Raw genomic sequence first — 10,313 nt, forward strand, 5'->3', positions numbered from 1 at the left:
GCATTAGGAACTTCTTTGTATTCCACATCCCCGCCATGACCAACCAGACACATACCTACTGTCATGAAACTTATTTGCTATACAGTTGTGCGTCTTTGATCTTGATACCAACAATCCACATCATGGCCACCGCCAAACCAAGCACTGAACACGTTGACAAAAGAGTTCCCTACCTGATTGGTGAAAGAAGTAAATCAAATTGCATCTTGCTCTGCTAAACCAGCTTTTGAACTGAGCAGCTAAAGCACCAGTTCCCCTTGGTGGCTTTGTGCAGGTGAGCTGTAATCTAATCCAATTGTATAGAACACAAATGGTCAGAAAAAAAAACAGCTCATGCCCTCCATGTAGTACTGAAGGCCTTTCTATGGGATGGAGAGTACATAATTTTCATTATTCTCCTCTCTTGTTGATTAGAAAATTGTTCTGACAGATTCCAGTGCCATCCAAATTCAGCACATTGTTTACAACACTGTCCAGATCATGAATTCTGCAGAGAATTTATCTCACATGAAGCCCCATCCTGTCCTCTCCATTTTAAAGCGTATTTCCCTCCCCATTAACATTTTAATTTTCTTTTATGATTTTGTCCTCCTACAAAGATGTCATGAAAGTTGTTGTGTATCCCCAAGCATGAATGAGTGTGCCCACAACTTTAAGTCAGTAACACACCACCCTTTTCTATTTTCATTTTTCTGTCTAATCCTCAATATCTCAATTTCCAGTCTTTTTAAATCGTAGCTAGTTACAGGATTTAACATTCCCTTCTGATAGAAAGAAATTTTCGTGCAGAGATTGTAATTAGCAAGGCTGTGCTGTGTTCTGTTATTAGCAGGAATTGTGATTTTTGGAGTGGTGGGTTAATTGCTAATAACCATATGCAATGCTTCTCTCAAGATGTTTCCCATTACAGTAATTAACTTAGCAGCTGGGGTAACAGACATTTACCATTTGTCTTCACAGTATCCTTGATTTAGGATTGTTCCAAAAACCTATTTGGACTTCGTTTGTTCAATTCCCAGGTGTAAGATGAAAAAGAGGGGATGCTGAGAAAGGGAGATATGGGGGGAAAAAAGTTGCAGGGATGGTACCTGTTTCAGATGTGAACTGTCTATCAGTGTATCCTCAAGAATTCTGAATTTTTCTTCACTAGTCTTAGTCTCTGACCACCATTTTCATCAGCGCCAACTGGATGGAGAGCATGGCAGACCAGCCTGAATGAGAGAATGTTTTTAAAAATGTATTGATTACTCTGTTGCTCAAATTAATCTGATTAATCTTTAGCCTTCTTCAGGATTTATTAATTGAAAAGTGCAGAATTTATTATTGCCTACTCATGTCCTTAACCTCAAAATCCCTATGGTTTGTGATTTTTTTTTAATTCACGTTTCATAGTCAACTATGCAGATATAAACATTTTTAGGTAATTACTTCCTTTCTATGTTGTCTCACTGGAGTTCCTTCCTCCACAATATGCAGTAAGAGCTACACTAGAATTACAGTAATATTTTTAAAGTACATGGCTAACGTGAAATTTAAGAAGAGAATAAAGTTGATCTACAAAGCCAGACCACATGGCAGAGCAATAGCAGTTTTGTTGATTTAATTCATCAACAGAATATATTGAAAGGATTAATTTTGCTTACAAGATAATTTTGAAGACTTTTAGGAACACAGTGCTAGATTTATCCCTTTTTAAAGTTTGTTCTGGCCGAACAGAGTAAATTCTGCATGATACTGTATTAAAGAAGGTTTGTTAATACCCTTGAAGATGCAAAGCAGCACACCAAGGCCATTGGAAGCTTCCTCTGTTGCAATGAATTGGCCTTGCTCCATTGCAATGAATGGGGGAATGCTAATTTACAGTAACTGAGGATCTAGCCCACGTTGTTAATCGTAATTATGGACTTACTTCAGGAGGTACATTTTCTAAAGCAGTTGGGTAAGACAAGAAAATTAAGTTCAAATTATTTTCTTCCACAGGAAGTAAAAGTAGTACATAAATAAATACTTGGTGTTGCACTCGATCTTTAAAACATATAATAGCTTTCTGGCACTGCATCGCTCCCCGATATTTTTTCCTACAGCACATAATAGTAAGTTTCTGATAATAGTGCTCACAGACAGCTTTGATTATAACCACTTGTCAGGGAACGGATAACTAGGAAAATAACACCATATTCAACTGTAAAAAATGCTGCCTGAAATACATTAATACAGTGATAATTTCTGCTAATAGAAGCCTTCGAACCCCATCCATTAGCTCTGAATTGAAATTCCTGCTTCATTTCTATCTTTCTGAGCATTTCTGCCCTCTGACCCCTCTTCCATTACTTGGTATCAACACAGCCATCCACAGACATTAGCTACCACAAAGGGCCAAACCCCTGCACGAAGCGCAGTGACAAACTCGCTGTGTGTTTGAGCAAACCTGGCTGGGACTGGAAACTGGGACCCTCGCGGCGGCTCTGCCTGCAGCGGGCATTGCTTCGCAGGTGCCGGTACAGGCAATGACGAGGCAGGGCATGCGTGGTTCAATGGGTTTGCCTTGTGTGGGAATTTACTGTCAACATCCTCCTCATTCCCCAGTTGCTTCCACCCTACCAATCCAACAGTCACCAACTACGCTCTCCCATTTGCCCGGTGTAACAGAAACGTAGGTGTTCATTGATGCTGGGGGTTCATTCAGAGGAGAGGGCAGGAAGGGTTGGAAAGGAGGGAAAATAAAAAGAGTCTGAACAATTTGACCCCATAGCAGTCTCTCTAAACGGGAAAAAATGTTCAAATAAAGTATTTCTTTTCGACAGAATAAGTGGAAATCCATTGGTATTCAAGTCAGGAGTGTATTTCTGTAGGGAGCTATTACGTCTGATTGAGAAAATAAAATGTTACCCACATTCACAATTACTTATATAAAGGCCGCTGATCTCATTTCTTAGCTTTTCTCTTTAGCATTAGTTAACCAAAACCCTAGCAAGAACACGCTATTGACAATATAATCCTAAAGTAAGTTTTATGTTGGCAGGCAATAACAACTGGGAGTACTTTTATCTATTTCTGGATTTGGGATAACGACACTCCAATGAGTGCCTAATCTAGTGTACTAATGTACATTCAAATTAAAATCACACATTTGGGGGGGACTTGCATCTTCTCTGACCTACGCAGGTGAGAGCCAGATGTAACTCAGATAAACTTAATGGAGCTATTCCAGCCTCATCTCAATACAAAGAAAAGAATTAGAAACTTCACAGCAATCCACTATTTTGTCGAGCAGTGCAAATATTACAAAATATTTTCTAGGAGGAAATAGTTTTTAATTTTTTAACAGTTCTTTTCTCAATGATTTTCTTTTGGCCATGCTATTACCCTCCTGAAAATCTGCAAACAGCTGAACAAGCAACTCATTCAAAAACTCGGCAGAGTACCCGCCTGCTTAGATGTTCACAGAAATCAAATTTGGGGTATTCATGCTAGGAGTGTTTAAAGGCTCATCAAGTCAGGAAATACAGAGAGCCCTTTGAGACTTAGCCAACCAACCACAGGTAGACAACACAATCTGATTTTCAAATATTCTTGATCTGTCCAGAGGGTAGGAAATTTCAAGGAGTTATTCTCTAAGAAAACTGAAACAAATAAATGCAAAAAATATTAAAATATGTGATAAAAAAGGTCTGTGTCCCCTAATGAATTTTTCAGTTCATAGCATAGTTCAGTGAGAGTCAGGGCTATACTAAAGGGATGAACTCAACCACACAAAACAGGCAATAATAACACGCGAGCAACCGCTGCATGTAAAACTACAGTCGTAACTAGCTCTAATACTTCAAGCGTTCTAATTTATCCTCTGGGGTAGGCAGCCCCCTCAAAACTTGGTTTTTAGATGTGAAAACTAGTAACTCTCATCTACATCACTGAAAATGCAGTTGCAAAATATATCAAAGAAAAAAGTGCTCAGATGTAGAATTCTCCTCAGGGTTTCCCCGTCCCTTTGGAATTGCTCGTGCATGTCAGATGTGAGCTGCTTGGAAAGCCTGTATTTTCTCTTTTGTCTAATACAGTGCTAAGCACATCACTGGTACTTAAAATACTAAAATTCAAAGGAATAAATGCTTTGTTTGTTTGCTTCCAATTAGGAGCTAATGAAATCCCAGGAATACACTTTGAGGTAATTTGTCACAGAAGAACCGAAACTCAATAGCGTGTTTCTGTGTATAACTTTCCTCTCTGTCTGTTCTGCTGACACAACTAGACCACACTTCATTCGCAGAAAGACATTAGAGCATTACTTCACTGGTTTTTCCTCTAAATTACCTGCCTGGCTACTGTCACCATTGATCTCTTAAGTCCTTAACCGAGTAATCAGTCAGACAGCTAATTAATGGAGTGGCTTGGAGGGAAAGAGGGAGAGAAGGATAAAATGAAAGAGGAGAGTTTTTTCCTTATTCTTCATGTTTTTATTGCCTTTGAAAGGTGCTGTATCTGTAGCATAAAGGAGCATTTGTCTGTGATTTTTTTCTTCTGAGGGACCTCCTATAAATGTATTTGCCAGCTATTAACAGAAACAAGGAGAATTTGAGGGGAATGATGAAACTGGAATCTAAGCAAAAAAAGTCTAAGACTTCATAGTTATTTTTCCCCTATTAACACTTACGGACTGCAGTACGTATTTTGAATAAGTAGAAACTGCAAGACCTGACCCATATTCTCAGATGTGTTTAGAACTAAAAGAGATAAAGAAATTCAGATAACTTTGTCGCATTTTGATAGAAGTTTTTTTCCCTCCTTCCCTCCTTCTGGGTCCCCTCCCCATAGACAAGAATGACCCATGTGATCCACAAACCCAAAAATTTATCCGGATTTGTTTTTAACCAAAATGGGTCAAACTCAGGTGCCTGAACATATTGTTTAAACACCACCACTCAGTTTGACTTTAGTCTGAGACCAAAGACATGAGGAAAGGGAATGCTTCATGCTGAAATGTATTTTCTAAAAGTACTTGTCAGGGTGCGTGATTTAAAAAAAAACATATAGGCTTATTTTTCCCTTATGGTGCCTAAACGCTTTGCTCCAGATCCTTCCCTAACTCCTAAACTTTTAGTAGGCTTTCTTTTCAAATGTCAGGTCTAGAGGATGATGCCTGCACACTGCAGGTGAGGATATTTGCAAGCTTTCCCCCATACTTCCCTATCAAATGTTAGTAACCAAGTTCTTTTAAAAGAATAAATGAGCTATTGAGAAAGTTAGCAATAGATTCAGAAATAGAAATAGAAATAGATCCTATTTTCCTAATCATGGATATTTGAGAAGCATAGAGGATTCTCTTCTTTGTAATAACTATGATACTTGAAAAGGTATTTAATTTCCTTTATTCTCAAGGAATCACACATATCCTGAACAGCTCTTTTAATACATAGAGTTAACCTCATACTGCCATGCACATATATATAGGTATTTACATATTACAAGGCAGGATTTAAACACTCTTGTCTACAGGGAGCTGATGAACTGAAAATGGTTTAATAAGCTTTCTTTTTAAATTCTTAAGGGAGACAGATATTAGCATCAGCAGTATTTGTTGCTAAATGCAAATAAAATCATTCTGAGTATGGGAATTGCGCTGACCATGCTTCGTGAAACAGCAAGCACAGGACTGCAGCAAGAAAGTGGCAATTAAATATTTCACCCATGCCTGCATCTCTGTTTATCTACAGCTTAACGGGTTGTACCGTGATCATATCCAACAACAACAAAATGGTGTCGGAATGGAATCCCCAACTAATAATTCTGTGCCTATTATTAACTTGCGGAGAAACCCACATTGCTACAAAGACTTACAGTGTTTGAGAAGAATATCTAAGTCAAAAAAAAAGCAGTCTTTACTCCAACAAATCAGCATTGGGTGGACTAAGTACTGCAAATCAAGCATGTTTTATTAATTCAAGTATCAAGACAATAATAAATTAAGCACCTAGATATACAGAGAAAAATGCAATGTAAGCAGTTACAGGCTTTTTAGACTGATCTCAAAATTTAAAAATAAAAAATATTTCTCAAGGTTACTATAATTAAAGATTAATGGAAATGGTATAAAATTCTAAAAAGTTTATGAAGCTAAATCATGCCAAACTAACTCAATATTCTTTTTTTATAATTGACTTTTTAGATGCAAACTCTAATCTATACTGACTTCAGTGGAGCATTTCTTACATGTGGAAAATCAGTAGTTTAACTTCAAGCAGCTTACTGTACAATAAAAGCTAGGGAGGATATAATGGTGAGTTGTGTTCAAAAGGGAATTGTTTAGTTATGGGAAGCTCACTAATGAATCTCTCAAGGATGAGTCTCGGGGGGGAAAAAATAGTACTATCTCTACACATGGCACAAATGATAGGCATAACCTCATGAAGTTTGCTGGTGAAAAGCTGAGCGGTCTTGGAGGGAATGAGAATATCATGCTGGAAAAACAAGATGACTTTGAGGCTGAAGTAAGACATGGATGAAATCTAAAACCACAAGAAGCTAAATGATACACTTGGGGACTAATAATAACAACAATCTTTTCTGTATTTGCCATGACACACAAAGAGAAGAAATGGTGTCACTCACACGATTCTCTAAGTCAGTAATGTGATAAGGCAGTAAAAAAAAAAAAAAGATTAGTGTGTTCCTAGAATATAGTGCTACATTAGCAATAAAGATATATTGCTCCTACTAGGAAGCCTTCTGAGATACCACATACAATTTTGATTATTCAGGAGTATGAAGAAAAGAATTCAGCATGATGCAGGTATGGATAAGGCCTATTAGGATGAACAGGAGAACAGGCAGCCAGGAAACTAGAAAGAATTTGATCTGTTTAGACGAGTGAAAATAAGGCTTGTTTAAACTAGCAGAATGAAGGTCGGGGCAGAAAGAGGGATTGTTATGTGACTGCTCTCTTAAAGCACACTATGAAAAGGGGGGTGGGATGGGATAAATATCAGGGACACGCAAGAATGTTGGCAAAGCTAAAAGACAATGCTGGCATAAGAACAAGCCAGCCCAAACTAGCCATACACACACATATATAAGCAGGAAATTATGAGGGAGCTTTTAAGTGTTTAACAAGTGAGCGTCTGGGCTAGCCTCCTAATGCAAGCAATAGGAACAAAATAAAAAACTAGCTACATGGTGGAACTTGGTAAGTTCATTAAAAGAATTCTAAAATATGGTTTTGTGTGATAACAGGGAACTGGATTTGGTCACCAGGCGGTGCCTTTCAATCCTACATTCCTAGCTGGTTTTCAGCCTTTGAGTTACGAATCCTATCACTATAAGCATAGTGTGTTGCAGCCTCAGGTACAAGAAAAACACATTGATCTTTCTCTAGTAACTCCTGTGCTAAAAATGGGGTTCTGCCTCAAGTAACTATATGAAAGAGCTTTGGAGGTTGCCAATTTAACTAACTTTCAGTGACTTCCAACAACTAAGCCTTTTGCTCCTTGAAGTGAGAATAATCTTTTTGGTTTGTGTTTGGGTGCAATAGAATCCTTGGGGATCTTTAGCCTTCTGCTAATATAAATAACCAAAAAATGGCAAACTAACCCTGACATTACAGCATGCTATGATGTTTTCTCTTAGGAGATAACTATGTTTGTCTTTCAGATCACAGAAAAACATCTAGAGGCTGAATAAAAGCAAAGGCCAGCTACAATTTCAAAATGCAAATTTGCATGCACCCATCTACCGTGATAGCATGGGCAGTTACACCAGTGGTGTCAAGGTAGTCCAAACCTGCTAGCTGAGTTTATTCGCAATGTTACTGACCATGGGAAATGATCAGGTTTTATGGTTTAGTTAGACCTAGAAAAAGAATATGTGTCAACTTTCTTCTCAGTATAGCAGCACCTTCTTTTGTAACCATATCTTTACCGATAAGCCAGATGTACCAAGGTTAGCACTGCAGGCCTAACAGAAGAACAAGACAGGTTCTGTTATATCTTTGTACACCATCAGCAAGTTGCCTCCTAAATTTTCTTTACAAGACCTTTATCCCCAGCAATGATGCATGCAGGAGAAGGACTGGAGATCGATCAGCAATTGCAAAGTTGATTTTGCGGAGAACAAAATCTCACTCCTACTATGTCATTCCTTGTAACAGCATTTTTCCCACTTTTGTACTGAACTCATGGTAGGAAAATATGACAGAAACATTTAATTTCATTAAAGTGATACGGTAGACAACATTCACTTAACATCAATTAGCTTGTATTATAGCTGATAATTTGGACCAGGGCAATATGCAATTGACATTCAGAGCTTGGTCCGGACATGATACGGATGAAGGGGGATGCCTCTGCAGCTGTGTCGCTCCTCCCCTGTCACTTAGCTATGTGTCTGTCGAACTAGGTATCAGCCCCCAGGACATCTGCTCCTGTTATTAGGAATTACAGCAATGTACTAACATCTAGTTTGGAAAGCAGTTTCTCTTTCTGTACGTTTTCTTATAATTCTCAGTGAAAATGGAATTTGCTTCTTGAACTGCTACGATGTATTTTGGCTGTTGCAGCATTACTGAGCTGGAATCTTCAAATTTATGGTGTTTTTTACATTTGTTCTCTTTAAGCGTTGAGGACAGCAGTGATATCATTCAGATATACATTATTAACTGATGATTAACTATTCTGTCCATCTTAAGGCTTGTTTTCACTTACTTAAAAGTCAGTAAATGCAGCACAGGAACCAGAATTTGATAGCTTAGGCATTAAAATTACATGGGACATTGGGTTTATTTTCTTGCTCTCAAAGCTCATAGGTGACCTGAAAGAAGTCATGAGAAGAGCTATAAAGTTGTAATCACATGAACTTTAAGCTGTTTAGCTCCTAGAGTTGCAGCACCTAATCTTGCAGCAGAGAAGAAATGGATCCTGAGCATCACCAAGAAGGAAGCTATATAAATTATCCTATAGAAATATATGAAAGACAAAGACGTGTCCTAAATCTCACCTTCCTCTGGGCTTAAACACTGACCTATGAAAAAATAACTATGTCTGTTTGAAATCTGCAGTCTGGGATTATCCTGATCTTTACATCCAGCGATCACAAGATAAATCAGCAATCTTTAGAAGAAGGATCGAGACCAAGTCATCGCTTTTTCAGCTCAATGCCTCCTGCTCCTGCACCACACTGCACTGCACTGAGGAGCCAGAGCCTGCTCAAGGCTGCTCCATCCATCTACATTCCTGTCTTGGCTTGCTCTTTCTCCCAGCATTTCTCCAGAAATCCCCAATTTCTCATCCCTATTTCTCCTTTGTCAGGTGCTTCCATGGAGGAAGACTGGCAGCAGTACAGGAAACACTGAGGAAAAATCTCTTCTTTTGAACTATGGGGCAAGAACAGAGACCTGTATCCTCCAGCATAATTTCTAATGAAGATAGATACTGGCTCCATCTCTTCTGGAGAGGTTATCTCAGGTAGCAGGCTGCACAGAGGGATGTCAGCATGGGACAGGCAAAGCTGCTGAGCCCTGCTAAGACAGAGACAGTTCTGGACGCAAGCCGAAACAGAATGTTAAGCATTAGGGAAACATCACTGTCAAAAACATGGCCATTATGAGCTTTAGGCTTGCAATTCTCACTGTACTGCCAGGATTTAAGTACTTGTATTTCACCTCAATGTCCTAAGGCACTGGGGGGTTGTGTTTTAATTTCAAATTTCCCTTTAAATTCTCCCTGCCTTGCCAAGGTGGCCTAAGGACAAATCCATTAATGCATGCGATATGCAGGTATATTTACATTACGGGAGTTATATAAGCAAGTAGATCTCATCAATAATTAAAGGCTTTGTGGGTGAAGTAAGATGTGACCATTTTCTTCTTCTAGCTTCTCAGGGTTTCTGTGCAAGTCACACAGACCATTTGCTTTTCCTGTGAATAATTTTAAGGGACAATGTTTTAAGGGATGACAGTTCCAATCCTTCCATCTGCAGAAGGTTGTGTGAGCCTCTCTCACTTACTTCTCGTAGAAACAAGCTAGAGGCATTACCAATGTAGAATAGGAATTGGTAAGGGAAGGATCAAGCTCTCTAGTTCTATTTTGATGATAGTCTGTACAAGGTGTAATAAAATCAATAGCTTCTCTTGCTGAAAGGTTTCTTTCTATCTACAGCAATGACAAGAGGAGAGTGGGCAAAGAGCTCTATTAGCTGTTCTTTAAGAATCAATCACTTAAAAGCAATAGTCAGTATGATAGCAACTGCACAACGGATGAATAATTTTTTTCACACAAATATCCTGAATTTCAGAGAAGAGAGATACTTTTAAGGAGATAGGAGAT

Source organism: Platalea leucorodia (assembly GCF_965183815.1).
Source record: "Platalea leucorodia genome assembly, chromosome: 8".
NCBI lineage: Eukaryota > Metazoa > Chordata > Aves > Pelecaniformes > Threskiornithidae > Platalea > Platalea leucorodia.